Source organism: Rhinolophus sinicus, chromosome 17 (genome assembly GCF_057876585.1).
Source record: "Rhinolophus sinicus isolate RSI-liver-muscle chromosome 17, RSI-T2T, whole genome shotgun sequence".
Classification (NCBI taxonomy): domain Eukaryota; kingdom Metazoa; phylum Chordata; class Mammalia; order Chiroptera; family Rhinolophidae; genus Rhinolophus; species Rhinolophus sinicus.
This window is the reverse complement of record NC_142517.1, coordinates 67,053,391-67,081,018: the sequence shown is the minus strand read 5'-3', so window position 1 is coordinate 67,081,018 and position 27,628 is coordinate 67,053,391. Positions and strand designations below refer to the sequence as shown.

The 27,628-nt window shown below is 37.8% G+C and overlaps 1 protein-coding gene and 1 non-coding gene across 3 annotated transcripts in view; one reads left to right on the top strand and one right to left on the bottom strand.

Moving 5' to 3' along the window:
• Positions 1-27,628, bottom strand: part of LSAMP (limbic system associated membrane protein) — a 591,338-nt gene that overhangs the window by 380,884 nt on the left and 182,826 nt on the right. The window lies entirely within an intron of this gene.
• LOC141568184 (U6 spliceosomal RNA) lies at positions 1,033-1,139 on the top strand. The gene has a single exon (XR_012491228.2). It is a non-coding gene; the product is annotated as a U6 spliceosomal RNA (small nuclear RNA).

The window sequence follows — 27,628 nt, the reverse complement described above, 5'->3', positions numbered from 1 at the left end:
AAAAGCAAGAGCCAACCCTCCACAAAGCAAAGAAACTAAAAAAAGCATTTATGTTATAGAAGACTGACTGGCAGCGTATAATAAAATATATCTGGCCTCAAATTCCAACTCTTCTAACAAGGAATGACTTTGGGTAAGTTATTTAATCTTCTGAGCTCTAGTTTGATGATTTGTTTTTAAATGCATACATCTTGCATTCATGACTTCCAAATTAATCAGGTGTCTGCTATGTCCTGCACAGGTGTTTAGACACAGTCTCTGCCCCTAGGAGGTTACAGCCTTGTGGGAAGAAGTACATAGGATTACAGTTTTCTATTGTTTTGTTTTAAAGCACTGCCACGGGTCAAGTACTGTGCTAAATATTTTATATGGTATTCACTTATTTATTTCGTACAAAAGCTCTGTGAAGATACTATTATCTTCAATTACAAATGACAAAACTGAGGATTAGAAAGCTTAGGTAATTTTCCCAGTTTAATGTTTGAAATCAGGTATTTCTAATCCTGGTGCTTTTGTTCCCAACCTCTGTACCACACTGCTTATATCTGCCTGGGGCTGGGGTGGGGAATTAGGGGGACTGTGAGAACCCCACAGGGGCTCCCACCCAAGGCCATAATGCAGGGAGTAGTCATATTTAGTTCACAGCATTTAGGAGAAGCTTTTATTCCCAAAGTAGTTCAGGTGAAAGGATAGCACACTTTACAACTTTCAGCATGTGAAGATGCTACTGAGCAATCTGACAATGCAAGAAAGCAAAGGGCCCTGACTCATGTGATTCTGGCATTCAGCAGCGGGAGTCAAGTTTGGGGAGTTAGTTGGGCAGAGAGGAAGGAGTAGGACTCTTCTTTCCATGTTGTCACCTTCCAAGAGCAGTAGGGCCCATGAGATGTGGGAAAAGGCAGACTTACCCAACAGCTAATGGATTTAGGAGAAAGAAGATACAAACTACGTAATTTATTCCAGAAGGAAATATTATAACACGGATCAAATGTCAATATGTTACCTATGGAATGCAATAGATGATAACAGGCTGTGCTCGCTTCAGCAGCACATATACTAAAATTGGAACGATACAGAGAAGATTAGCATGGCCCCTGCGCAAGGATGATGATAACAGGCTTTATCTGATGAGCTCTGTTTAAGACAGTACAGAAAGAGTGGGGTTCTCCTAGTTATTTGTTACTAGAATATACTCACAATTTTACTGTTTAAGTTAAAACTCCCCTTGCCACCACTGCCTCTCCCTTAGCCCATCACCACCCCCACCTGCCAACAGTTTTGATACAGATTTGTCAAATATGCCTCCCAGTGTTACAGCACTGAGGTCTTCTCTGCCCAGCAAACGCGTGGAATTCACTGCTAACCTCCCACGACCGGGCAATTCTCTCCTAAATGGGCTGCATCTGTCTCCCTTCTGCTTTCATTTTTAATCCATGCAATCAGTCTTCAGCTCTTTAACTGTATTCTAAATTGGTTCAAATGTTTTACTGGTAACAGTTTATGTTTCTGCCCTTCAGCCCTAGTAGCAAAAGAACTACATACATTTTAACAGTGTTTTGCCATTTTGCATTGTCATTTACATATGTGTGTATATGTATGTGTACACGTGTTTGTATATTATATATATACACAATATGTATTATGTGTAATACACACACACACACATACACGCATGCATAGAAGATGGTTCTAAAAGGAACACAGAATCAAAGGAAGAGGAGCAATGACAAGAGAAGAACCTAGGTTGGAACAGAAGCTAAATGTGGGAAAATGTATAATAAAGGATAATTTATCAGTCACTGAAAAGGAGAGTATTGGGACTTAGGGAAATTTTGTGCTGCCACACATTAAAGAAGGTGGACAGTTCAAGACACCCATGTCTTATTCCTATCAGGCATCATGATTTGTTGTGTGATGGAGCAGCCATTATGGATTCTCAGATATCATACCTTTAGGAGTTTCAGGATTTGTATTTATCAAACTGGAACCGAGGAATGAGATAAGGGATTTGGGGCCACTTATCTAACTGCTATAATCAAGCACGAATGAAAACGGTTGTGACATGTGCAGTATAAGCAGCCATTCTGTAGTCAAAAGAGTATTACATGGGATTTAGGAAGCATAGTTTCAGTCCTGACCCTGAGACTAAGAAAAAAGAAAACAACAAAAATATTCCACACATTTATTCAAAATACTGAAACTACTTGTTTATAGAAACTGCTTCATTTTATCTTAAAACTGGCCTGTATTAAAATGCTAATACCTCATTTTATAAACAAGAAGATTAAGACTCAGCAAGTTAAGTAACTTGCCCAAGTTAACAAATCTGATAAACTAATGGAGGCAGATTTTGTACCAAGAACCTCAGGATTCCAAAGTATAGCCCTCTCGATTCTCCCACCTCACCTCCCAACTAGCTAGGGAAGTCACTGAGCCATTCCGCCTGTCTGAGGCTCCACGGGTTTGCCTGTAAAATGAGATAGCTCATCTAGACCAGTAGTTTCCAAATGTGTGTTTGTGTGGATGTGTTTCTGTCTGTGTGTGTGAGAGAGGCAGAACCTCCATGATCACAAAATCTCAGACAGACAGTTGCTGTGCACAGCAGACGCTGGCAGAGCTGTGCTCAGTGAGGCACTGGCCAAGCCACTGGGCACCCCCTCCCCCTGTCCCCACTGAAGACACTGAAGAGATGTGAGGAACACTTAAAACTTTGCAGACAATAGCCAGAAACCTCTGTGTAACATTCTGTGAACAAGAATATGTGTGGGTAGGTGGTGTAGCAAACACATCGACATGGCCTTTTTCTATCGCTCTTCCTCAAGACTTCTTGTTCACAGTTTCAGTGTGAAAATTCATCCAGAAGACAATTACTAAGCATCTATGATGAGCTGGGACTGAGGAGCCAGTCTCACCTCATGGGGCTCACCTCCACTAGAATTGGTGGTTGCTTTTCTTTCTGGAAGAAAGATCCATAATGATGGGGTTGTATATCCCCCCACACATACCATGCTGCCCCAATGTAGGTTCTAGTTCCAGCTCCAACACTAAGCTGTGTGGACATGGTTCCTCATTTACAAAATGAGTGGGATCCCTAAACCCCCTTCCAGCTCTGGCATTCTGTGATGTTATGCTTATTTTATGACTTCAAAAAAAAAAAAAAAAAAAAAAAAAGCTATTTGTTTATTTCCATAATGCTGCATCCTATGGGCTGACAGTCGCCTGCCAAGGATGAAATTACTTTTTAATAACTACTTATTTGGTTCTCGTTTTGAAATTTTTAAGTATCCCCTTCAGGGCACAAAAACATTTCTATATGAAGCTATTTAAATGTGAGGTAAGAAAAGGCTTAACCTCAAAATTTTGCATTCTAGTGTTGTTGGTTGGACTTCTGTTCTGGATGTGAAGTTGGGCGATAGGAACTGTGTTTGGGAGTTCTGTGATGTGAACAGTGTATACTGGGGCACAAGAAAAGGATGGGGAGAAAAAGGCAACTTTATAGAAGCCAAGGGCGAGCTCGATGAAGGAACTGCACGTCTTCCTTACCTCTGCTGCCCTCTATTCTCACCTTTTACCTGCTCCCTCATTTGTAAATGGACTTCCGTGGTTTTTCCATAAAAATCCTCTTTTGAAAAATACATAAACTGTAGAAAGGGAAAAATATTCTTATTTTGTGTAATAGATACAATACAATGCACTCAAACTAAAGGAACTATTAACCTAGATTTGTTTTTAACTGTTTAACAGATAACAAATATGGGAGAGGTTGAGAGTAAAAGGTTTTCATACAATTTGGTGACACTGTAAAATATACAGCCCTTTGGATAAGTAATATAAATTCCAAATTCAGAATGACATTCCTGGTAATTCTAGCCAAGAAAGGACAAATATCATTGTTTTCATCCCATCTTTGAATACTTATTAAGCACTTAAATAATACCAGACTATTTATATTGGTCAAAAATTAATTGAAATTTATCTATCATAATAAAAAATAAAAACCAATCTAGATTTCAAAAAATAGGAGATTGATTTAGTGTGGTATATGAATTCATTCAAACATTATGAAGCCACTTAAAAACATTAAAAATATATATGAGAATATGAAAGCTACTGAAAATGTTTAGACTATCATGTTAAATAGAAAACCAAACCACAAAATGGTCTGTAGACTGGTATCTCAACCATGTAAACTATGTGTTCATATAAACAGATTTAAAAGAAATGTGAAAAAGTGAAACAGAGTTTTATACGTGTGGTGATACTGCGTGTTACCCTTTTGAAAGTCTGGCATTTAATGTTGATATTACAGTAGTTGTGTTTAATATTTTAAAAAGGGTCACATTCCCTAACGACACATTGCGTGCACGGGATCATATTTAACTACACGAGACTTGTTAAGGTTCATAGTGATTTCAGTCTCACATCGTGGCTGCCGGAGATCTGACTCTTTGTGCATACCAACTGTGCAGAAGATTGTACAACCCTTTGGAAACGGCTGATACTTTCGCAGCTCTAATTCTTTCTCTAGGGGAATATTCGAAAGTGGCTTCTTTGCTGATTTCATAAATTTTCATTTTCAAACTTTCCCCCTCAGTCTCTTTCTAATGAACTTTCTTTAAAAAATAAAAATCCTTCCTGAAGTTTCACGCTGCAGTACTACCTGTGGGTATGATTCCCTCTGTGAGGATGTCAAATTTAATTAGACTGTGCTCTCTGTTACTTAATGACTCAACCAGGACGAAGACTCCAGGATCATAACCTCCCGACCAAGCTGCCGGGTTAGCTATTTCAAGGAACAACTATTCATATAATCCAACCATAATTATTTTAAACCATGCCCAGAAAATAATAAAAATAGTAATGCTCACTTAATTAGACCCTTCACCTGAGGATAACCAAGCATTTTAGTGAAGATTTCTTCACTCGATCACTTGCATAATATATCCAAGAAACAGGTGGGCAATATTAAAAATCATACTTTTAAGGGCTTCCTTAAAAAAGGGAGGGGTAGACACTTATTCCGTTTCTGTCTTTTCTTCTTATATTAACTTTTCAACTCACAGATTCCAATGGAATGTGACAAATGGATACAGAATCCAGTACTAGATAACATAATAAACATTTGGTTAAAAAAAAAAAGGCAATATTTTGGAGGGATCTAAAAATGTTCTTTATCTTCTGAAAATATTCACAGCCTTTTTATTTTCTAGCTCCTCTTTGATGATTCTCATTTATAAAGTGCTTATTAACATGTAACCAATGAAGCAACACACGACAAAAATTCCGAGATCTGAGAAAAAGCCTGTCAACCTTGGAGAAGTGAAAGGCACACAAAAAAAGGCAACTTGACATCCAAGCATGAAAGCGACACTCCTTCAGCCCATTGGACTTGAAGCAACACTTGTGAGGCCACATTGCTCTGTGATAGTGCTGTCAGCCCAGAGTGACCTGCCAAGTGAATCCCTGTCTATTTTGTTCACCACTGTATGTATACCCAGCAACGAAGACAGTATGTCTGGCCTCTAGGGAGTGCTTAGTATTAATCCATATTTGTTAAATGAATGAATTTACAGTACTTTTGATTTATTGATCGGAAACAGATTTTCTCAACTTGTAATAAACACTTTGTCGATTGAATGGATTTTGATAGTAATTTGAACAAACCAGCTGTAAAGAGTATGTTAGAAAGAATTTGGGGGAAATTTGAAGATGGACCATGTAGTGGATATATGTCTCCAAAGACATGTCCAAGTCCTAATTTTCAGTACCTGTGAATGTCAACTTATAGAGAAATAGATTCTTTGCAGATGTAATAAAGTTAAGAATTTCAAACTGAGGTCATTCTCAATTTAGGGTGGCCCCTAAATCCAATGACTAGTGTCCTTCTAAGAGAAGACACAAACAGAAAAAGGAACCACACAGAGCCACAGTTGCAAATTCCATTTGCACAGGCAGAGATTGAAGCTATGCTACCACAATCCAAGGTACACCTGGAGCTGTCAGAAGATGGAAGAGACAAGAAAAAGGGTACTCCTCTAGGGACTTCAGAGGAAGTGCATCCCTACCATACCTTGATTTTGAACTTCTAGTCTCCAGAAATGTGACAGAATCAATTTCTTGTTTTAAGCCACTTAGTTTTTGGTAGTTTATTGGTAGCTGCCCTAGAAAATTAATATAGGCCTTCTAGTAGATAGAATTAAGAAACAAAGGAATTATTGTTATTTGTGTTAAGTGTAATAACAGTATTGGAGCTATGTGGGAAATACACACACACACACACACTAAGTCCGACAATTAAGTTCGCAAACTCATCCTAGAAAAAGTGCTACAGATTTCATTGCTGAATATCACTACAGTCACCTTAAAAATGCTCCCCTTAGGAAGCTAAGCACCAACACCAGTGCCTAGTCCACCCTTCAAAGAGATTTTGGACTCTTTTTCTGTAATGGCCATTAGAGCTATCATTGTATTACTTTTGATATCCTGAATGTCTTTCTTTCAATATTTCCTTTATCTTCAGGTTAAAAAAAGAAGTCATTGGGGGCCAGATCAGGTGAGTAGGGAAGGTGGTCCAATACAGTTATTTGTTTACTGGCTAAAAACACTCTCACAGACAGTGCCATGTGAGCTGGTGCATTGTTGTGATGCAAGAGCCATGAATTGTTGGTGAAAAGTTCAGGTCGTCTAACTTTTTCACTAGCCTATTCAGCACTTCCAAACAGTAAACTTGATTAACTGTTTGTCCAGTTGGCACAAATTTATAATGAATAACCCCGGTGATATCAAAAAAGGTTAGCAACATCATTGCAACAAGTTCACAAACTTAATTGTCAGACTTTGTGTGTGTGTGTGTGTGTGTGTGTGTGTGTGTGTATTTAAAATTAAAAACTTCATTATTACGGTTAACTATAAGATTTTTTAATTGACTTTAAAATAAATCGTCAAAATATAGATGATATTACAAAATGGTAACTGTTAAGTCCAGGAATTGAATATTTGGATAGTCACCATATTCTTATTTTCTGTATATTTAAAAAATTAATAAAATGCAGAAAATAAGCATTACCCTAAGCTGTCTTAACTTATGATGTGTCGTTCTTTTAAATAACAATCAGTTCTCCAAACAGGTACTCAATTTTACAAATCATCTTCCAATATCTAAACTATAAGCTCTAACCTCCATAATTTTTTATTTTATGCCTTGAGACTGGTTTATTTAATCTTTTCACAATTATACTCTGTGCATCTAGCTATCCAGCTTTCAAAATAAAATTGAATGTTCTTTTTGGTACCTCTTCAAATCTTTCTTTTTCACAGGTTAAAATTATTGATTTAACCAGTGAACAACTGACAGGTTTCTCTAATTCTCCCCCAAAGCTTCATGAGCGGCTACACAGACCAGCAACCACGAATCTCCACACTCCCCTTCCCCCACTGTCCTGAAAGTTAGGTACCAGGCTGGTAATCACTCTCATGCTTCATAGTCAAGTCCCCTCCTCAGACGATAGGCTGTCTCCTCAGCTTCTGAAAATAGCTGATTGTCTACCCCAGAGGGACGACATCAAAGTTTGACAAATGGCCATTTATTTCACTTCTACTAGAAGGTGATTCCAGCAAATTAAATTTTCTTTTTGGTACTCCTTGGTTCTCTCTCATCCTGTTGCTGATCTTTGCTAGAGGGATAGAGCAGTCCATTTGCTCTATTTTATCACCAGAAGCTGTTCTCATAACTGTCTCTCAGGGACACCATCCTCTGGCCTATAGAACTTATCTTTTGATCACGGGAGAATCACTCAAGGCCCCTAACACCACAAGCACTCCCTTATCGAGAGTCCGTGACATCTAGTATTGGCTGTTCTTCATCCTTTTATGGCCCACCTCCTTGCAGAATTATATATTAGGTAGTTTAATCCCTTCCAGGGTTATTGTTCCTTCTTTTTTTGTGTGTAATGTAGACATGCCACAGATGGGCTTCATAAAATGCAGGCGGGTATTATTATAGTAGGAAGACTACCCTCTTCCAACCTCTCCTGCAGTGGAATCTGAGGACCCAGGCCCCACAAATTCCCCATTCCTACCCCACTCCATGCACACCAGCACAGAATTGTCTTTTGTAGCCCTTCCTTCCTTCTCCCTCCATTATGTAACAAATTTAAGTCATGGATTTTTCTCCCCCAGAAATATGCAAACAGTGTTTTATCCTGATTACTTCTATTACTGTCACCAAGAAATGAAAGGGGCTCTTCTTGAGAGTGAAACGTGGGTTTGCCATTCTGTTCCAAGTTCCTCTAAAACCAACTTCCTTTCGTAGTGAAGCATCTAAATCATCACAGAGTCACTTGTTCAGGATTCATGAAATGACTCTGCTATACTACAAACATTTTCCAGTATAACCTACATGCTTGTCAATGAAACCAAAAAGCTTCTCTCGTACTTCTCTTCATGTAGGTAGAAACTTCTCATCGAGTGGTCTTACCTGACTACCTAATTTAAGGAACATCTCCCAGGCATATTTTTGTCTTAGCACTAATCAGAATATATATTTATATAATAATTGTGGGTTAGAATTTCCCTCACTTGACTCCATATATCAGATACAGATCAGGTGATAAATAAATATTTGTTAAATGATTGAGTATAACATGCAAAGTCCAGTTTTACTCTGCTTAACTGATGTTATTTATTTACTTATTTACAAGCTATTTTTCTCTCCACTGCTCCTTCTCTATTTTTGTTTCTCCTCTCCTATCTCTCTCATCATCTTGCCCTGCCTTTCCTCTTCTCTCTTATCTGCTACCCTATATATGACTTTTATGGATGACACCTCACATATGGAAGAGATAGCCCCGTTTGTTGTCTATTAAGTAATGAACAATGGAAATGAAAGTTGATGCACATTTTAAAGGGTCATAACTTTCAATCATATAATGTTTCCTAGCATTGCAACAGCTGTGATTTTAAAAGTCTTATCAAAATTCAACCATACTGGTATTGGTGTAAAGGAGACTGAAAATACAACATTCTACTAATTCACATTAATTACATACAAGGATGTAGCTATCTAAACACACTGATGTATATTTGTACATGATGAACACAAGCTGGGTTTCTTGAAAAAAAAAATAATGTAAGTCAGGCCCAAAAGGCAAAACATGGGATGTGCAAGATTAGTGGAGCCTGCCTTCAAAAGGGAAAGAACATCATTGCTATCAGTTTCTATAAATTTAGTGTTTTTTTAAATCCTCCGTATGTGTGTGGGCCATAGTTTTTCCCATATTCATCAAAACTCGTCTTGAAGAGGTGGCAAAGTATTAGAGAAGATACCCCTCCATAAAGCCTCGTGTGATAGTATTTGATGAGAAATCAATGTTGCCAAGGCTAAGTGATACATTAATCATTCTTAAAGGTATTGAAGAGACACACCCAAATGTATAATTTCATCATTAGTGTCACTAGAATATTTACAACTAAGGCTATGGGATCAGACGGACCTAGATTTTAGTTCAGATTTCATCCTACTGATCATGTCACTTTGGGCAAAGCATTGAACCCTCTGAGCCTCACCACCTTATATGTAAAATGAGGGTAATAAATTGGTTAGTGCCATATAGTAGTAAGTATATACAGTAAGTATTCAATTAAATGATAGCTATTGCTATCACTATGATTCTCTTTAGCATTGCGATGTTGTTGTTGTAGCGGTGGTGATCAGTTCGTTCTTGTTAAACGTGAAAAGAATTTGCCAAAATAAGGGAGGTCAATTCTAAGTGCTATCATATGGAAAATGTGTCAACTAAAGCAAATGTAGGTGCCATAAGAAAACTAGCGTGGATTTTCAAAAGATGACTAACATTAATCCCTTCTTTACCCATGAAGGAAGCTGGGCCATTAAGGGCAAGCAGTCTATTCAATGTCTCATCTAGTATTTCCTACAGGCTCTTTCCAAGGATAACTTGAGGAACCACTTGGGAAATGTCAGCTCTATCACATTGCTCCAGGGATCAGTGAACCCATTTGGATTAAAAAAGTAGGAAAAATGTTTGACAAATTAAAATCCAAATAAATGTCATGTTTTACAAAAATCTGAATATCCAGCAATTAATTTTCTCTGGTTTTTTTTTTTTTTTTCCATTATGGTTGGTAAGCTTTCTCATGGAAATTTCATGAACAAAATATCATATACCAAAACTTCTTTTGAAAATGTTTTCTTGGGGGGAAGTATAGTCTTATTCTACCAAATTAAGATATTCAGAGAAAAATGAACAGAAACATGTGCCTTTCTCTCACATCCTCAAATAAGAACACAAGATTGATTCACTTGTTTAAGAAAAACAAAAGGAAATCTAGAAGTTATATTCTCAGAGTAGTTACAAATGAAATCTAAATTCAAATCAATGTTAATACCACAAAGCGAAAAATAGCTGGAAATTCCTACTTATTTTAAATTTTGACAGGCTAGAGATAAATTTGCTATATGGATATCACTGAGTTGCGCTTCTGAATACCAGTAACTACAGTTAACTACCAATAACTATACCGGTGCTCCAATATACAGAGCACACATTCCAAAATTTCACTTATAATTCAGTCATTTAGAACTGGCAACACACTTTTCTTTAGAAACACTTATAATTTGTGGTTAAATTCATACATAAGGCCACAAATGCTACTTTTACATAAAATCATTATAAATTATTTTACATTTACAAAGAAATTACTTAATATACTCTTTCAAAAATAAAACATAAAATAATAAAATAAAAATAAAATTCTAAACTGCAATAAAGTGTATCATTTTATATATAAGTTTTATGAACTGGATAAAAGGATGGCAAAACTCAAAAGGGAAGAGAGGTGTGATGTGTTCAATAGAATTTCCGAAGAAGGCTAAGGGCATCAGAGGTTATTAGGCCAGATTCTCTTTTTCCCTAAATAATTTTAGATCATACAGATGGTACAGGTATGTTTTTTAAAAAATATTTAAGTATCAGTTATTAACTAAAAAATGTAATAGAGAGAGAAAAAGAGAGGGCAACTGAATTACAAGTATACAGAAATGTCTGGAAATAAAGGAGATTGCCTGGGAGGAAATTACTGAGCTATATGTAGAGAATGATAAAGGTACAAGGATGTGTATAATCTTTTGGCAGATTAAGGAAATTTCGGGGCAGAAATGGGGACCTATTTGTTCTACGAGCTGTCTACAGTGTGGTAGAGATGTTTCTTCATGACATTTTGGTTGCCAAACAGATAAGACACATAAGTTGCGAGAAGGTAAACACTTAGAAGGCACTTTTGTGATATACTTATTGAGCCTTTTAAGCTTGGCGGTGGAACAAGTTTGCCTGTGTTTACCAGGTTAATATGCAAACACTGGCCAGCTCTGTCTAGCCATGCATTAGGTACTGGGTTTTGGTTTTCTAGCACATCATGCAACTACTTCTTCATTAGTAGAGCAAAAATTAAATGGGTGGTAAAAAGGTATTTGATATCATATTCATCCATCCTGTAGTGCAATGCCATTGCAGTTGTTTTCATATATTTCAAAATTTGTTTGATTTCTGGGTTCCCATCTGACAGTCAACCTAGCAAGAAGTCCAGAGAGATTATTCTCTGTGAATAACCTTTCCCTGTAATGCCATAGTGCTGGCCCTAGTCCGCAGGCTACGTCATCTTCAATTAAACTGTGGCTCAATCAGCGTGAAGACAGTCTTCGTATTTTTGCCAGAGAAAGGTTTCTCCTTTGTGACTAAGCCTTTGCCAGCTGTTGAGATGTTCACCAATTGCTGCCTCAGCTCCTTGGTGCCAAAGCATTTACTGTACTAGTAATTAATGCTGTTAGTATTGTAATTAAAAAAACAAAAAAAAAAAACTTTTTGCCTTTATACTCAGGATGATAATGCTGCAAGTAAAAATTAATTAAAATGAGATGAATTACCTTCAGTTAAATGAAACGAAAAGAGAACAGGAGGGGGAGAGGAAGAAAGCAAGAGTTTGCAGCCTTATTAATGAAGCAAACTGAGGAGGTTGGGCTTTAAATTTTCTCCTGATTCCTTTTCTTTTGTGTTATAGTCTAGGTTAATGGAGCCAAACACTATCAGTTGGTGAAGGGACACAAAGAAGTTCCAGTTTTTTTCCTTGGGTCACTACAAGGAACACAAACATGAACGCCCATGTTTGTTCAAGTCCCCCTTCAAATTTCCCGTATTGGTCCTCTGAAGTAATGGACTGTGAAATTGGCTTTTATATGACTATTAATTAGATCTGAGACCTGATTTTTTTTTTTTAAACATTTGATGCAGTGAAGAAGTCTGGTTCTTTTTGTGGTACAAAGTCCTGACAAATTCAATCACTGATCATAACAGAGCTTGAGTGAGAAAATCTAACTTCTCCCTATCCTGGAGCACAGGCCTGGTGAGAGCCAAGTTCTGATGAGAGCCAAGTTCTTCATCTTCCCCTCTTCTGAATTTTCTAAATTTAGCCTCCCATTTCTATGTGAGGGGCATAGCTGCTTTTACATTAGCAAAGCAACAGTGCCCTAAATTTCATAAAGGAATAGCAATCAATTCATCAATACACACATGCTTAATGAAACTCTTAGGATTATGTCATGGGCTTCTGGGGCTACAGAAACAGTGAAAAACATAATAACCCTGGTCATTAAAGAATTGACACATCTCTAGAAAAACAAAAGCTAAGTTGCATAAACCACGTACAAGGGGACAATTAAAGGCTAGAAGTCCTGGCACTGAGTAAAATGCAAGTCTGTGTAAAGAGAAGGGACCTGTGTTCTGGAGAAGTCAGTACTGACTCTTTGGAGAGAATGAACCAAAGGGAAGGAGCAGAAAAGGGACACAGTTGAGGAAAGGGTTTTCACCACAGTTCAGAACATATAATTTCCATATATCTCAGACATCGGTCAAGAGGGGAAAAAAAACTGTCAGCAGGTAAATAATTGGGGAATTTCTCTAGCACTCCAGGAGGCTTATTTGTACTCTAATCATATCTGGAAGACACCTGTGATTCTGTTTGGTGTCATACCTTTGACAGTCTACCCCTTTAAGCCTTGAATCTGTGATACGCCTTTGTTACATCTTCAGCCAGAAACATATTCCTCCAGTTTGTAGATGAGGATCATTATGTGGTTCATCTTTCAAAGTTAGGGCCCTAGTCGCAGGGCAGAACTAAGCGCATTTAGAGAAATACACATTGAAGTACAACAGCTCTTCTCGTGGGTTTCGAAATCAGTACAAGGAAAGATGCTGGGCAGCCATCAGATAATCTCTGAAAAGTACTAAATATAGTCCTCCAAATCCCACAGTCATCGCAGGTTTGGGGCCATTTCACTAGTATTGCCAGGAAACAGTTTTCCAAGAAAATGGTAGTATGTATGATCATGTGACTTCTTCAATGTCTGTTCTCACATGGTACAGATTGTAAAATCAGATTCCTTAGTTTTAAGAACAAAGTTTGTAGTCTCTTAGTGAAGCCATCTGTATTTGTACAAACGGAATTTGTAAAAATCCCTTCAGCCGAAGATGTTTAGAGAAAAATGTTCATTTGGTCCATTCAATATCTAGATGGAAAGCCTGCTGACAGTCTGTTGAGCCCTATAGGAGCTTTCCACATGCTTTATAAAGGCCTTGGCTTGCGGCAGAGCATCTGCAATTTCCAAGTGAGAAAAATCAATCCTAGTTCCAGCTAGTTCAGCCTGAGAAAGAGACCAGAGACTAGATTGAGGAGCTTTCTTTTTTCTTCTTCCTCCCTTCCTTCCTTCCTTCTTTCCTCCCGTGCGCACGCTCTCTCTCTCTGTCTCTCTCTCTCTCTCTCTGTCTCTGTCTCTCTCTCTCTCTTTTTAAAGCAGCAGGGTACACTTGCTGCCTGAGGCAAGGAAGATCCTGAGTCTCTGATGAGCACAGGTCTTAAACACCCAGGAAGTAGAGCTATTAGGTTAAATGAACCTCGCTGGGCTTTGATGGATGTCAGATAAGCTTCTGAGCAGCTGCTGAACTACTCAAACTGGGGAGAGGCCTGCACCAATTGGAAGCATCCTTTTGCTACATTAGTAAGAAATTAGAAAACAAGGGAAATTTATTTATCCCTCCCTATCCCCCGCCTGATACATGATGCGTGACAATGTGCTGTCAAGTTGCATGGCATTGACAAAGTTAAAGTGTACAATGGATTGATTTTCCAGCTTCCTTTACTTATTCCTTGGAACCGTGTAGAAAAGAAAACTGCCATTAAAAGATGGGAGAGCTTGCAAGAAAAAAATGTGCAGCCACATTTTAATTAAGAAACAATGAACTTCATTATACTAGCGACACAAGAAAAGATGGACCTTGAAGTACTGAAGCAGGGTGAAGAAAATGGGCCAAGATAGGAATGATAGTAAATTACTAGTTTAAGGTAAATTACTGATATTCTGTGACCTCTATGAATTTTACTTTGCAGTTCAATTTGTAATAGTCACATAGTTTACTTGATTCTTTCCACCTACTTCCAGAAGGCATAGCAACATGCTCTGTTAATAGCAGAAAATTCTCCTGCTGACTGGTTCAGAGACTCTCCACTTGAAATGCTGGACTTACAATCTGGTTCAAGCAAAGAACTGCTGACTGGCAGCTGGCACATGCACAAGTACTGGCTCGGATAATTTAAGGCTTGACTCTTAGACACAAATACAGTGAGATGAGGGATTTTGGAGTTGGCTTCACAGGGCACAGTCTATCTCTATGCACCCTGTTCCTGTGATAGTTCACTTTTCTTCCATTGTGTCTGTTGAATAGGAGCTTGTCTTAGGTTTTTATAGGTCTGATCACAGATCCCATGGATTGGAGAATACAGGCTCATTCATTTTTTACTTTAACTTTGCTTATGATATGAATATTAAGAGAAAGAAAAAAGAATGAAAGGGAATACACAGAGAATAATTCATGAAATGACCAAATGCTTCCTGATAGATAAAAAAAAGTGGAACTTGACAAGAGATAAATATGGTGAAGGACATTGTAGCCAGCTTGGAGACTTCAAGACTTCATTCATTCATTCATTCATTCATTCAGTCAGTCAGTCAGTCAGTCATTCAAAAAAGGAATCCTATTTCACCAAACTAAAATGACTTCTTGTTTACAAGTCAACCTTAAAATTAACATCAGAGTTGACTGCATTAGTCCTGATAGAGTAGGTTATTAGAAAAGAAATTTTATTCTAAACGTACCAACTGAAATATAACAAAATCAAGGCCTCTTCTGAAAAACAAAATTTGCCTTTTCTTCCACATTCTAATTTTTAAATCTCTGCTCTTGAGTTGAGGACATGAGTACTTGCATTTCTTGATATGGAAATGGAAACTGCTATTTTTTTTACAAGACCTTTTTTCCATCACTTTCAATTCTAAAGTGTAATGAACATCCGGAAATTATGTTTCATGGAGCATGTGGATTCTTTAGGGTATGTTTGAGGTATTTTATATAGCGTGCTTTTTGGAAATTCACAACCTATATAAGCATACTAAAGGGTCTGATCTGTCCTGTTAAAAACAAAAAACAAAACAAAAAGACTTTAAATCAGTATCTATGAAACTTCTCAACCACAGATATATATTTTTAAATATAATTATATTTCTGCAGAACAAAAATTCTAAAAGATAGAATTTAGGATATGCCATTATAATGCAAAGAAAATAGACTAACACTCAAGCAGGCGAACATTCAAATTTTTGTTTTCCTGATAAAGTGTGTCCTTATTAACATAAAAAATCACACATGTACATGCATGAATGCACAGAAGGAAGTAAGGAAGAAGGAAGGGAGTCAGGGATGGGGAAAAAGGGAGGAAGAGAGAAACAGAGACAGAAAGAGCTTGATTTTGCCCCAAGCCTTAAGTAATTTAATCTCTAAATCTTTTTTAGTATGTAATAGTAGTGAAAGTAGTGCTGTATATCAGTAAAGGAAAATGAAATTATATTGAATATCTACTATGTGTCACTCACTTTTAAACAGTGCAATATACTTGTATATGTTATTTCATGAAGTTATCTGAATAATTACAGCAAAAAAAAAAAAGACATTTTTCTCTAAAGAAAAGATCAGAGTATATCTAAGATGTGGCCTTAGTATGTAGAGAAAACAGTGCATCTCCAAATGCCTGTGACTTCTATAGTCTGTTCTTATATTTGGATTAAAAGGAAGATAAATCTTGCCTGCATTATTTTAATTCAGACACTATGATGGAATTTAGACTAAAATGAGTCTCACTTTCTGGCTTTTAGATCTCACTTCCAAAAACTACTCTTTCACACATGAGTGAACATATGGGAAAATAACAGCAGGGACACAGTAGGTGTTCAGTAAATGTATATGATGCTGTTTAGTATTAAAATTCTTAGTGCATATGCATATTGCTTGTGTGTCTCTACTCTAGGTTAATTATTATCAAGACGTTAAGGACAAGATACATGGAGCCTAATTCACTGGTAACTAGAAAAAACAAAACAAAACAAAAAAACTTGCTTTGTAGTAAAAGGTTACTTTTTTTCCCCATTTTATTTCTCTCCAAAAAATATTTTCCCCATTTTATTTCTCTCCAAAAAAATATTTTTTATTATTCCGGAAGTATATTTGGCTTAGTGTTAGATTTTTCTGACTATTAGTAATTTATGACTTTAAATCTGCTGTGCATTTCCTTTAAAACACAAAAAAACTATTGTTTTCAATAACTATGTTTTGAGATTCATATTAACTCTAAAAGAAAAGAATACTAAATACTAAAAGAAAAAGTGAGGAAGATGACTTTCCAAAGCCTCTTATTCCTAATCTTGACCTTTATCTTGACTCTCACTTCGGGGCTGGTGCCCACAGCTTGATTTCACTTGTGAAAAGCTAAACCATATATCAGTAAGTCTTGGCTTATTTATAACTCTCATCTATTAAATGGGCAAGCTAAAAAGCATCCCCCCAAAATCAGAAGATAATAGCAAATGAATGATTACAATTGAACAAGGTATTGAATGCTACTTCAATGTTTAGTAACACCTTTTGGGCCCCTGCTTTGCCTTCAATGTTACAGTATTCGGAAACAGTCCATTGCTTAAAGTTCCTTATCCTGAGATATTTGAATGAAAAGCAAGATATGAATTCAAGAAATCATCAAATACTCTCTCCTTTGAGCTAAGCTTTGTGCATGTTACTGCACCTGAAAGGGCTTAATTTCTATGGTGGCAATGCTAATGATTGTTGATCAGTGAGCAAAGCAGGGGAAAAAAAGGAGAGCAAGAAGGTTTCCCACTATATACGAAGTAATGAACTATGGAATGGAATGTATACCACAGTGCCAGGTTGATAGACTCCATACAAGTCTCCTGACCCAATTAATATGGAGGTGTTGTAATTACAGGGTATATACTTCCATCCCCTACATTTATTTTCGCTATCGTTTACTAAATGTTCACAATAGCATTTAGTCCTCACAAGAAACGTTAGAGAGGTTGTTAGCCCTATTATATACAGAGACCAAAAAAAAATGTATACAGATTATAAGAAAGGAAAACTGTATACTCAATATATACCAATAACAAAAGATGAATACAAGTCACGTTTGACTTCTGCAATTACAAGAGGTGCTCAAAGTGGTTCCCATCAGCATCCAGACACTGCTGATTACTGTGAACTACTGCTTGAGCAACGCTGACCGAAGTGTCCACTTGTATACATTTTTTTTTGGCACCCCTGGTATATAAAGTAGCTAAGGTTCAGAGAGGATTATAAGTGGTCAGAGATCACACAACTCACTGCCTGGGACTCAAACCAAGTCCATTTAACTCCAAAGACCATGCTTTTTATCACTGCCTAATTCAATAACACACTAAACCAAGTTCTCAAATGTGTCTTAAAATTGATAGTGGGGGTAGAGGTTCAAAGGGGATGACATTTAAAGTCCAGACCAAATAAATTGCTTGAGAGGGTTTTTCTGCCTTGGCACTACTGACATTTTAGGATGAATAATACTTTACTGTGAGGGACAGTCCTGTGCATAGTAAGATGCTTAATAGCGTCTCTGGCTTCTACTCACTACATATGATTCGTATCTATCCCTTCCTCCACCAAGATGTGACAACCAAAACTGGCTCAAGACATGGCCAACATTTCCTGGCGGGGGAAAATCGCCCCAGGTTGAGAAGCTCTGGTCTGGAGGAATGACCACCTAAATAATAATGAGGAGCGGCTGCATGGCTCAGTTGTTTAGAGCGCAAGCTCTCAACAATAAGGTTGCTGGTTCAATTCCCACATGGGATGGTGGGCTGTGCCCCCTGTAACTAAAGACTGAAAGTGGCGACTGGATTTGGAGCTGAGCTGTGCCCTCTACAACTAGATTGAAGAACAAGCAACTAAACTGAAGGACAACGACTTGGAGCTGATGGGCCCTGGAGAAACACACTGTTCCTCAATATTCCCCAATAAAAATTAAAAAAAAAAAAAAATTAATGAATCCTGCAAGGGCTCTGATATTTATCCCAGGCATTCTGGGGCTTGGATTTTCCTGGTTCTCTCTTACCAAGGGATCAGCTCCCTCAAAGGCTCACTAAACAACATGATCCTTTGGGCTTTCACTAAGCTAATCAAGCTTTTGGTCATTGCAACATGATTTTGATTCTGCCTGACATTTCTGAAAAATGGCTAAGATCCTAGAACAGAAGCATAAAATAGATAAAATTCTGAAAATATTTCTGTTACTATCCCTGCATAATTGTGATCTGCTTAAATATGTCCTAACTGCGGCTGTGGGTTACTTGTAATGGGACAGTGGCTAAACAGACAGTATTTTCTGAGTCTACCTGTCCAGAGCACCTAGTGCTCCATGACCCAAAGCTTGGGGGCAAGATATTTAGGAAGGGAAGGCATGAAGAAGAGGAAGAAATTAACTGTGTCTCATGCCTTTATACAAACTCATTTAGTAGATGGTGCTAGGACCCGTTCCCCCTGTTGTCATGTCAGTTTTCTATTCTCTCTTTCCTGTGCCCAATAAAATCAGCCAGAGATTCTAGTCTATGAGTATCTACCCCTTCTCTAAAATTAGCTAAGAAAATATAAACCTGATATCAAGGCATCCCATATGTTCTGGTATTTGCTGAGTTAAGAAAAAAAATGTGGTGAATAATAATAATAACATGGCTTTCTTTCTTTCTTTCTTTTTTCTTTTTTTTTTTTTTGTTTTTTTTTGTTTTTCAGTAGCTTGCTATACCACTCTACCTGCAATCTTAAAAACAGAGGGAGTTTTGTGCTTTTATGTTCCCACTCACCCCATGCATCATTGACGCTACATCCCATAACCATCACTCAACTGACAAGGTTTTGATGATTCACAAGGTGAGAGCGAATTCAGCTTATTTCTCCCCATGTGGCTAGGTACAGCTATGCTTTAGAAACTTTAGTAGTAGACTTACATTTGTGTCATGTCACCTGTGATAGTCTAAGTCTAGAATAAAGGGAGTCTAGTCCAGCTATTCTTCTGTGAGAGTTGCTGACCTCACCACAGGGCTATGGGATGTATATAGTCCCCAGTCAGGAGAGGAAAATGGATGACTTGGGGTTCCAATCATGATATGCTGCTGAATGAACCTTCAGGTGGGAATACACATGCACTCACATAGCCGTATCTCTGTCTCGATCAAGTTCACTTACTAAACTATAAAAATATAGAAGTGACTTCCAGCTCAGCAGGCTTTGTAATTACAACTTGATTCCACAAATCCTAGAATACATGATCCATATGTATTTTTTGTTGCTGTTGTTTTGTTTTTTTAAAGGGGAAAAGGAAAGGATTGGTAAAATCAAGATGGTCTATTGAAAGCCAGGCATTCTATTCTCAAATTCCTAATTAATGACAGGGTACTATACTAAGAAATGTATAGTTTGATTCATTTAATAAGTTAATAGGTACCTTAAATTAAAAATGACTTAAATGTTTGCATGACAGAAGCAGAGAAGATAAATTAATCTGCAAAACAATCAAGAGGTACCTAACCATTAAAAAAAAAAAAAAAAAAAAAAATAGACCTTCCAGTTAGTGGTGGACTACAAAGTATATAAGAAGTTACATAAGAGCATCACACACTTTAGATTTAGAATTATTTTACAAATACAATTCTTAGACTACATTTAACAAGTTTCCTAATGGTCTTGAATCTCTGCTTAAACTCTTCCAGGGATGCAGAACTCACAATTTAAAAGAGCCAATATTCTTCAGTCAGATCTCCTAGCTTTAAGTCACCCCAATATTAATCTGATATCTTTCTACCCCACCCTGTCCACATATCTCATACTCACTATACCTATTTCTGGTCCTTGGGCCAATGGAGACTTAACATACTACTTCTTTCTTATACCAGTCATTCATAAATTTGGAAAGAGCCATGTCTGTACTCTCTTCTCTAGGTTAGATTTAATCAGTTAGGTTGCATTCCATGCTTCCTTGTATTAACAAGTTTGTGATCAACAAACTCTGACATTTGGGTGTCCCCTCTGTTGAACCCACTCTAGCTTCTATTGCCCTCTTCCATTTTTTTAATTTTTATTTTTGTGATCATAGTGCATATACAGTTAGTCATATATAAGCCATAAATATTTCTTCATTTTTAAGACTTTATGTTTAGAGCAGTTTTAAGCTTATAACGTAATTGAGAGAGAAGTACAGAGATTTCCCATATACCCCCTCCCTCCACACATGCCTAGTGTCTTTCATTATCAACATCACTCACCATAATGGTGCATTTTTTATCAAGGATGAACTTATATTGATATGCCAAAATCACCCAAAGTTCACAGTTTATCTTAGGACTCAGGCCCGGTGTTTTTCTTTCTATGGATTTGGACAAATGTATAATGATACATATATATCATTATAACATCATACAGCGTGTTTTCACTGTCCTAAACATCCTCTGTGCTCTGCCCACTCATCTCCCCACCCCCCTCTGACAACCGCTGATCTTTTTATCGTCTCCATAGTCTTACCTTTTCTAGAATGTCGTATAGTTGGAATCATACAGTAGGTAGCCTTTTTAGACTGACTTTTTCCCCTTATTAACACACATTATGGTTCCTTCATATCTTTTGATGACTTGATAGTTCATTTCTTTTCAGCACTAAATGATATTCCATTCTCTGGATGTACCGCAGTTTATTTATCCATTTACCTACTAAAAATGTCTTGGTTGCTTCCAAGTTTTGACAATTATGAAAAAAAACTGCTATAAACATCTGTGTGCAGGTTTTTGTGTCATTAGTTTTCAACTCCTTTGGGTAAATACCAAAGAACACAACAGCTGGATCATATCTTTAGCTTTGTGAGAACTTACCAAACACTCTTCCAAAATGACTGTAGTATTTTGCATTCCTACCAGCAGTGTATGAATACAGTTCCTGCTGTTCCACATCCTCGGCATCATTGGGTGTTGTCAGTGTTCTGAATTTTGGCCAATGTAACAGGTGTATAGTGGTGCCTCACTGTTGTTTAATTTGCATTCCCTTGATGACATATGATGCAGAGCATCTTATCTTATGCTCATTTGCCATCCGTATATCTTTTTGGTGAAATATCTGTTAAGGTTTAGGGACCATTTTTTAAAAAATTGAACTGTTTGTTTTCTTATTGTAGAGTTTTAAGAGTTATTTGTATATAAGAATAACAGTCCTTATCAGATGTGTTTTTTGCAAATATTTTCTCCCAGTCTGTAGCTTGTCTTCTAATTATCTTGATATAATCTTTTGCAGAGCAGAAGCTTTTAATTTTAAAGAAGATTGCCTTATCAATTATTTCTTTCATGGAATGTCTGTGGTGTAAAAAGACATCACCATAACCAAGATTTTCCCCTATGTTATCTTCTAGGAATTTTATAGTTTGCACTTTACATTTAGATGTATGATCCATTTTGAGTTAATTTCTGTGATGGGTGTAAGGTCTATGTATAGATTCATTTTTTTGCATGAGTGTCCAGTTGTTCTAGCACCATTTGTTAAAGGTACAATTTTTGTTCCATTGATTTGCCTTTGTTCCTTACTCAAAGATCAGTTGATTTTATTTATGTGGATCTATTTCTGGGCTCTTTATTCTGTCTCAATAATCTATTTGTCCATTATTCTGCAAATATTACACTGTCTTGATTATTGTAGCTTTACAGTAAGTCTTAGAGTTGGGCAGTGTCAGTCCTCCAAATCTGTTCTTCAATAATGTGTTGGTTATTCTGTTTTGTTTGTTTATTTTGCCTCTCCATATAATCTTTGGATTAGTTTGTCGATATCCATTAAAGAAATTGTTGGAATTATTTTTCTCATGTTTCCACAAAATCTTCATAATACAGAAAGTATTCTCAAATTATGTAATTAATGTCTGGTAGAAGAAAATAAGGTTCTGAAAAAAAAAAGTTGAGATGCTTTACAAAAACAAATGTCCTTTATTTTTCCCTTGATGAAGAAGATATTCATGATATGAATGCTTCATTGGATAAAAAAGATATCTCTTATAAATGTCATTTATAAGACATGTGGAGGCTGGTTCTCTTAGAGCTTCCATAAGACCAATAAGTTTCCACATCTTCCACAGGACCTTAATGAGAAAACCATATCACTGGATCTAACCTGCTGCTTCTTGAGTATCAAAACAAAACTTTATCACTTACCCAGAGTTGAAAGGCTCAGGGAGACATTCCATAGTAGAAAGATTTGAAAAATATATGTAGCAAGTAAGAATGCTAAATATTAACTTTAATTAAGAAATATGTCTGTCGGGTAAACAAAACATTTATACTAGATCTGGTTGGCCCAATTGCTCCCCTATAGAAAACACCAGAAGAAGGAAAATTTAAATTAGAAATTCACTTGATAAGTATGAGATGAAAGCCAACATGAAAAGTGATCTTACATAGGGAGTTCCAGTTAAGATGGCAAACTAGGTAAACACTGTGCTTGCCTCCTCTCATGACCACATCAGAATTACAACTAAACTACAGAACAATCATCATTGAGAATTGCCTGACGTCTAGCTGAACAGAAGTCCTATAACTAAGGATATAAAGAATAAACCAGGTCGAAACTGGTAGGAGGGGCAGAGATGCTGAATGGGCTGGTCCCAAACCCATGTGTGGTAGTTAAAATATGGGAGGGATATCTCAGCTGCAGAGGTCCTCCTGAGGAGGAAGGGGTCCCAGCGTCACTCTGGGCTCCCCAGCCCAGGGTTCCAGTTCCAGAAAGAAAAGTCCCCACAACTTCTGGCTGTGAAAACCAGCTGAGATTGTGGATGAGTGAGATAGAAGGTGGCCGGAGTAGCAGGTGTTCCTCTTAAAGGGTCCACACATGGATTTATTTGCTGATGGACACTCACTTGCTTTGAGCTCCAGCTTTGGGGCGGCATCTAAAAAGATGCCAGAGACATATGAGGAAAAATCAAATTGTCTGGCTTCAGGGCAAAGGCTGGATGGACAGCTTACTCCCAGACAGAAGTGTTAGCAGAAGCCACTGTTTCTTTGTTGGGCACCCCCTTCCCAGCATTCACATGCAGGCAGGCACCATATCTGAGTTTCCATCAACCTGGCCCAGCCCCACCCAACTTGCAGGTTCACGCAAGCTGCTTCCAGTGGCTTTTCTACACAAATGGTCTGTCTCAGCTCATGCTGAGGATTTTCCTAAAATCTCTCAAAAGTTCACAAACCACAAACAAGCAGGATCTGGCTTCAGTGTGCCCCATCATACCTCCTGCTGAGCAGCCTCAAGTTCAGCATTGGCAGCAGCTGACTTCAGTTCTCGGCTTGGCCACTCTCAAGACTCTCTAAGACCAGGGTGGTGGTGGCCATCTTCAGATCACTTTGTGGCTCAAGCCAGGTGGCCCTACGCAGGACATATGCAGCTGCTAAACTTGTCCTGTGGCACTTCAGGAGGCCTCAGGATCAGCATGCCTGGAGGCCATCTTTGGACCCAGTGAGAGCACCACCCAGCTGACTCCATGGATGACACACCAAAAAGGACAATTGGACAGGCACCAGAGACCTGCTAAAGTGAATCCTGCTCCATAGGGTCAGCCTCTCATCACAGCTCCTTCACTATAGTCACAGCCAGTCCGCACAACCAATCAGCCCAAGGGTTAATCCCTTCTACTGATGTGCAAACAGCAACCAAGGCTCAACTACAACAGGAGATCACACATAACCTACACAAGGGACACACCTGGAGCACCTGAAGCTCAGGTGACCAGGGAGACTGTGCCACTGAACCCCACAGGACACCTACTACATAAGGCCACAAGGCAAGACTGGGAAACACAGCAGCCCTACCTATTACATAGAAAGAAACATAGAGAGGCAACCAAAATGAGGAGACAAAGAAACATGTCCCAGTTGAAAGAACAGAACAAAGCTCCAGAAAAAGAACTACTGTATTTCCCTGAAAATAAGACAGGGTCTTATACTAATTTATTCTCCAAAGGACACATTAGGGCTTATTTTCAGGGGATGTCTTATCTTTTCATGTACAACAATCTACATTTACTTATGTACAACAATCTATATTTATTCATTTGTTCATGTACAAAATCTATATTTGTTCAAATACAGTCACGTCATTTTCTTCTGGAACATCGTCATAACTCTCCATACCGTGAATTCCAGCTTCAATTTCTTGCAGCTCCATTTCCTGTAGAACCATTGGCCCCAATGTCACATGTCCAGCAATAGAGCTCTCCTTAAATAAGCACTTCTTATCAACATAGGCTGCTCGTAGTGCATTGGAAACACAGCTGTCGGTGATTTTATCCCATAAATTCTTCACCCAAGTCACGACCTCTTTCAGGCTAGGCTTCATAAAGTTTCAAAGCTGATATCTCTCCATTCTATTTTCAATGTAATCATTGATTTTCATGCATAAATGGTCCTTGAGAAGCTTGTTTATTGCAATATCAAGAGTCTGGAGATAGGTAGTCATTCCTGTGGGAATCATTATTTGATCTATTCTTCTCTCTGCAAGGAAGTTCTTCATGTCTTTGGCACGGTGACTATTGGCTTAATGCCAGACTAGCAGAGACCTCTTTGGCCACCTCATAAAACAAGTGGCAGCATTAAATCGGCCCACTTCCTTATAACTGCTTATGTGCATCAGGCTTTTTCGGTTTCAAGAACATAAACACCTGAGACACATTCAACCTTATCTTTCTTGCCCTTAGTAATGATTAGAGGAGGGGCTTTCTTTCCATCCAGACGAATTGCCAAAATACAGGTAACATGTGCACTTTTGTAACCAGTGGAGGGAATGTACATTGATGAGGCACCCCTCTGATCAATTGTCATGTGAGATCCTTGAACCATAAACACTGTAGTTTCATCCATAGCAATCATGTCGGACAGTTAGTATTTAGAAAAGTCGATGCCATCAACAAAGGACTTAGATGCAAGTGCACGTTTAATAACTTCAGTATCTTCCAGCTTGAACAGTGTTGTCGATCTTAGAGACAGTTCATATTGCTAAAGGAAGCCATCCAGCCAGTGTTGTGATGCTTTGAATTCTTCTGGGGATATTTCCAACTGTGGTGCTATTGCAAGGGCAAATGCTTGAGTATCAGCCCTGTGCACAACCAAAGCCTTTGCTCTCCTGTCAGCAGTCCATTCACAGATGATGTCTTCCAGCTCAGGAACTAATGGTTGCCTACCATATCCACACTTCTTAACATTTCCCTTGTCTACCTGTTGACTGAGATTACCATACTCTGCTTGCCATTTTTGGACCATTCGGAGATCCAACTTCTTCTCTTTGCAGAAAGCTGTAAGATTCTTGCCCTGGGAGCCATCCATGATTCCTTTCTTGTACTCGATGGAATAGGTCTTTCTTTTTACACTCATCTTGTCTGGGGGTCAAAATACTATTCCCTTTAAATTTACCATTAAATCAAGCGTTAATTGAAGACTTACGAGACAGGAGTGGCAACAAAAATGATGACAGTTAAGAAAAATGATCCACACAAAAGTGACGGAAAATCACAGGCACCAAAATTCAAAACACATTTCTTTATTTCACACGAAAGCATTAAGTATGTCCGTTATAACACACGATGTATTGAATTATGAAGATTCATATTAGACACAACCATGTCCTTTCATTATCAAGTGAACACATTATTCATGTTTTGTGTCTGTATTCTGATTGGTCATTCGGCAATAAGTCTTGAGTTCATCTGTTTACATAGGCATTTACCTCTCATCCAAAGGCGCGGCTTGGGTATTTACAAGTACTTAATTATAATTTGTATTATCATTTATTTTAAGTATTAATGTCAATAATATTATTTATATTTAATTATATATTAATATTATTATTTTATAATTCAATACGTCCGTCATGTGTTACAACGGATGTACTAAATGCATCCGTCTGGCTGATGATCTTAACTGGGGCTTATTTATGCAGTAGAGCTTATATTACAAGCATCCTAAAAAATCATGCTAGGGCTTATTTTCTGATTTGGTCTCATTTTCCAGGAAATACGGTAAACAAAGTGGAAACGAACATTATACCAGATGCAGAGTTGAAAACAAAGGTCATAAGGATGCTCAATGATGTCAGGAGAACTTCAACAAAGAGATAAAAAACATAAAAATGGAGATAGAAAACACAAAAAGAACCAGTCAGAAATGAATACAATAACTGAAATGAAGACTACACTAGAGGGAATCAGCAGTACATTAGATGAAACAGAGAATCAAATATTAATTTAGAAGATAAGGTAGGGGCCAGACCGGTGGCTCAGGCGGTTTGAGCTCCGTGCTCCTAACGCTGCAGGCTGCCGGTTTGATTCCCAAATGGGCCAGTGGGCTCTCAACCACAAGGTTGCTGGTTCCACATGGGCCAGTGGGCTCTGGTTCCACAACGGATGGTGGGCTGCACCCCCTGAAACAAACAACGGCAACTGGACCAGGAGCTGAGCTGCACCCTCCACAACTAAGATTGAAAGGACAACAACCTGACTTGGAAAAAGTCCTGGAAGTACACACTGTTCCCTAATAAAGTCCTGTTCCTCATCCTCAATAATAAAAATCTAAAAAAAAAAAAAAGAAGAAGATAAGGTAGCAGAAAACACCCAATCAGAACAGAAAAAAAAAAAAAGAAATTTAAATGAGGATAGTTTAAGGGGTCCTCTGGGAAAACATTAAGCATACTAATATTTGCATCAGAGTACCAGAAGGACAAGAGAGACAGCAAGAAACTGAATACCTTTTTGAAGAAATAATGACAGAAAACTTCCCTAACCTGCCAAAGGAAATAGACATACAAATTCAGAAAGTGCATAGTCTCAAACAAGATGAACCCAAAAAGGCCCAAACCAAGACACATCATAATTAAAATGCCAAAGACAAAGATAGAATCTTAAAAGCAGCAAGAGAAAAGCAGTTAGTTTACCTACAAGTGAGTTCCCATAAGACTGTCAGCTTATTTCTCAACAGAAACTTTGCAGGCCAGAAGGGACTGGCACAAAATATTCAAAACAATGATAAGAAAGACCTACAATCAATGTTACTCTACCCAGCAAAGGTATAATTTAGATTCAAAGGAGAAATAAAGAGCTTCCAAGACAAGAAAAAGCTAAGGGA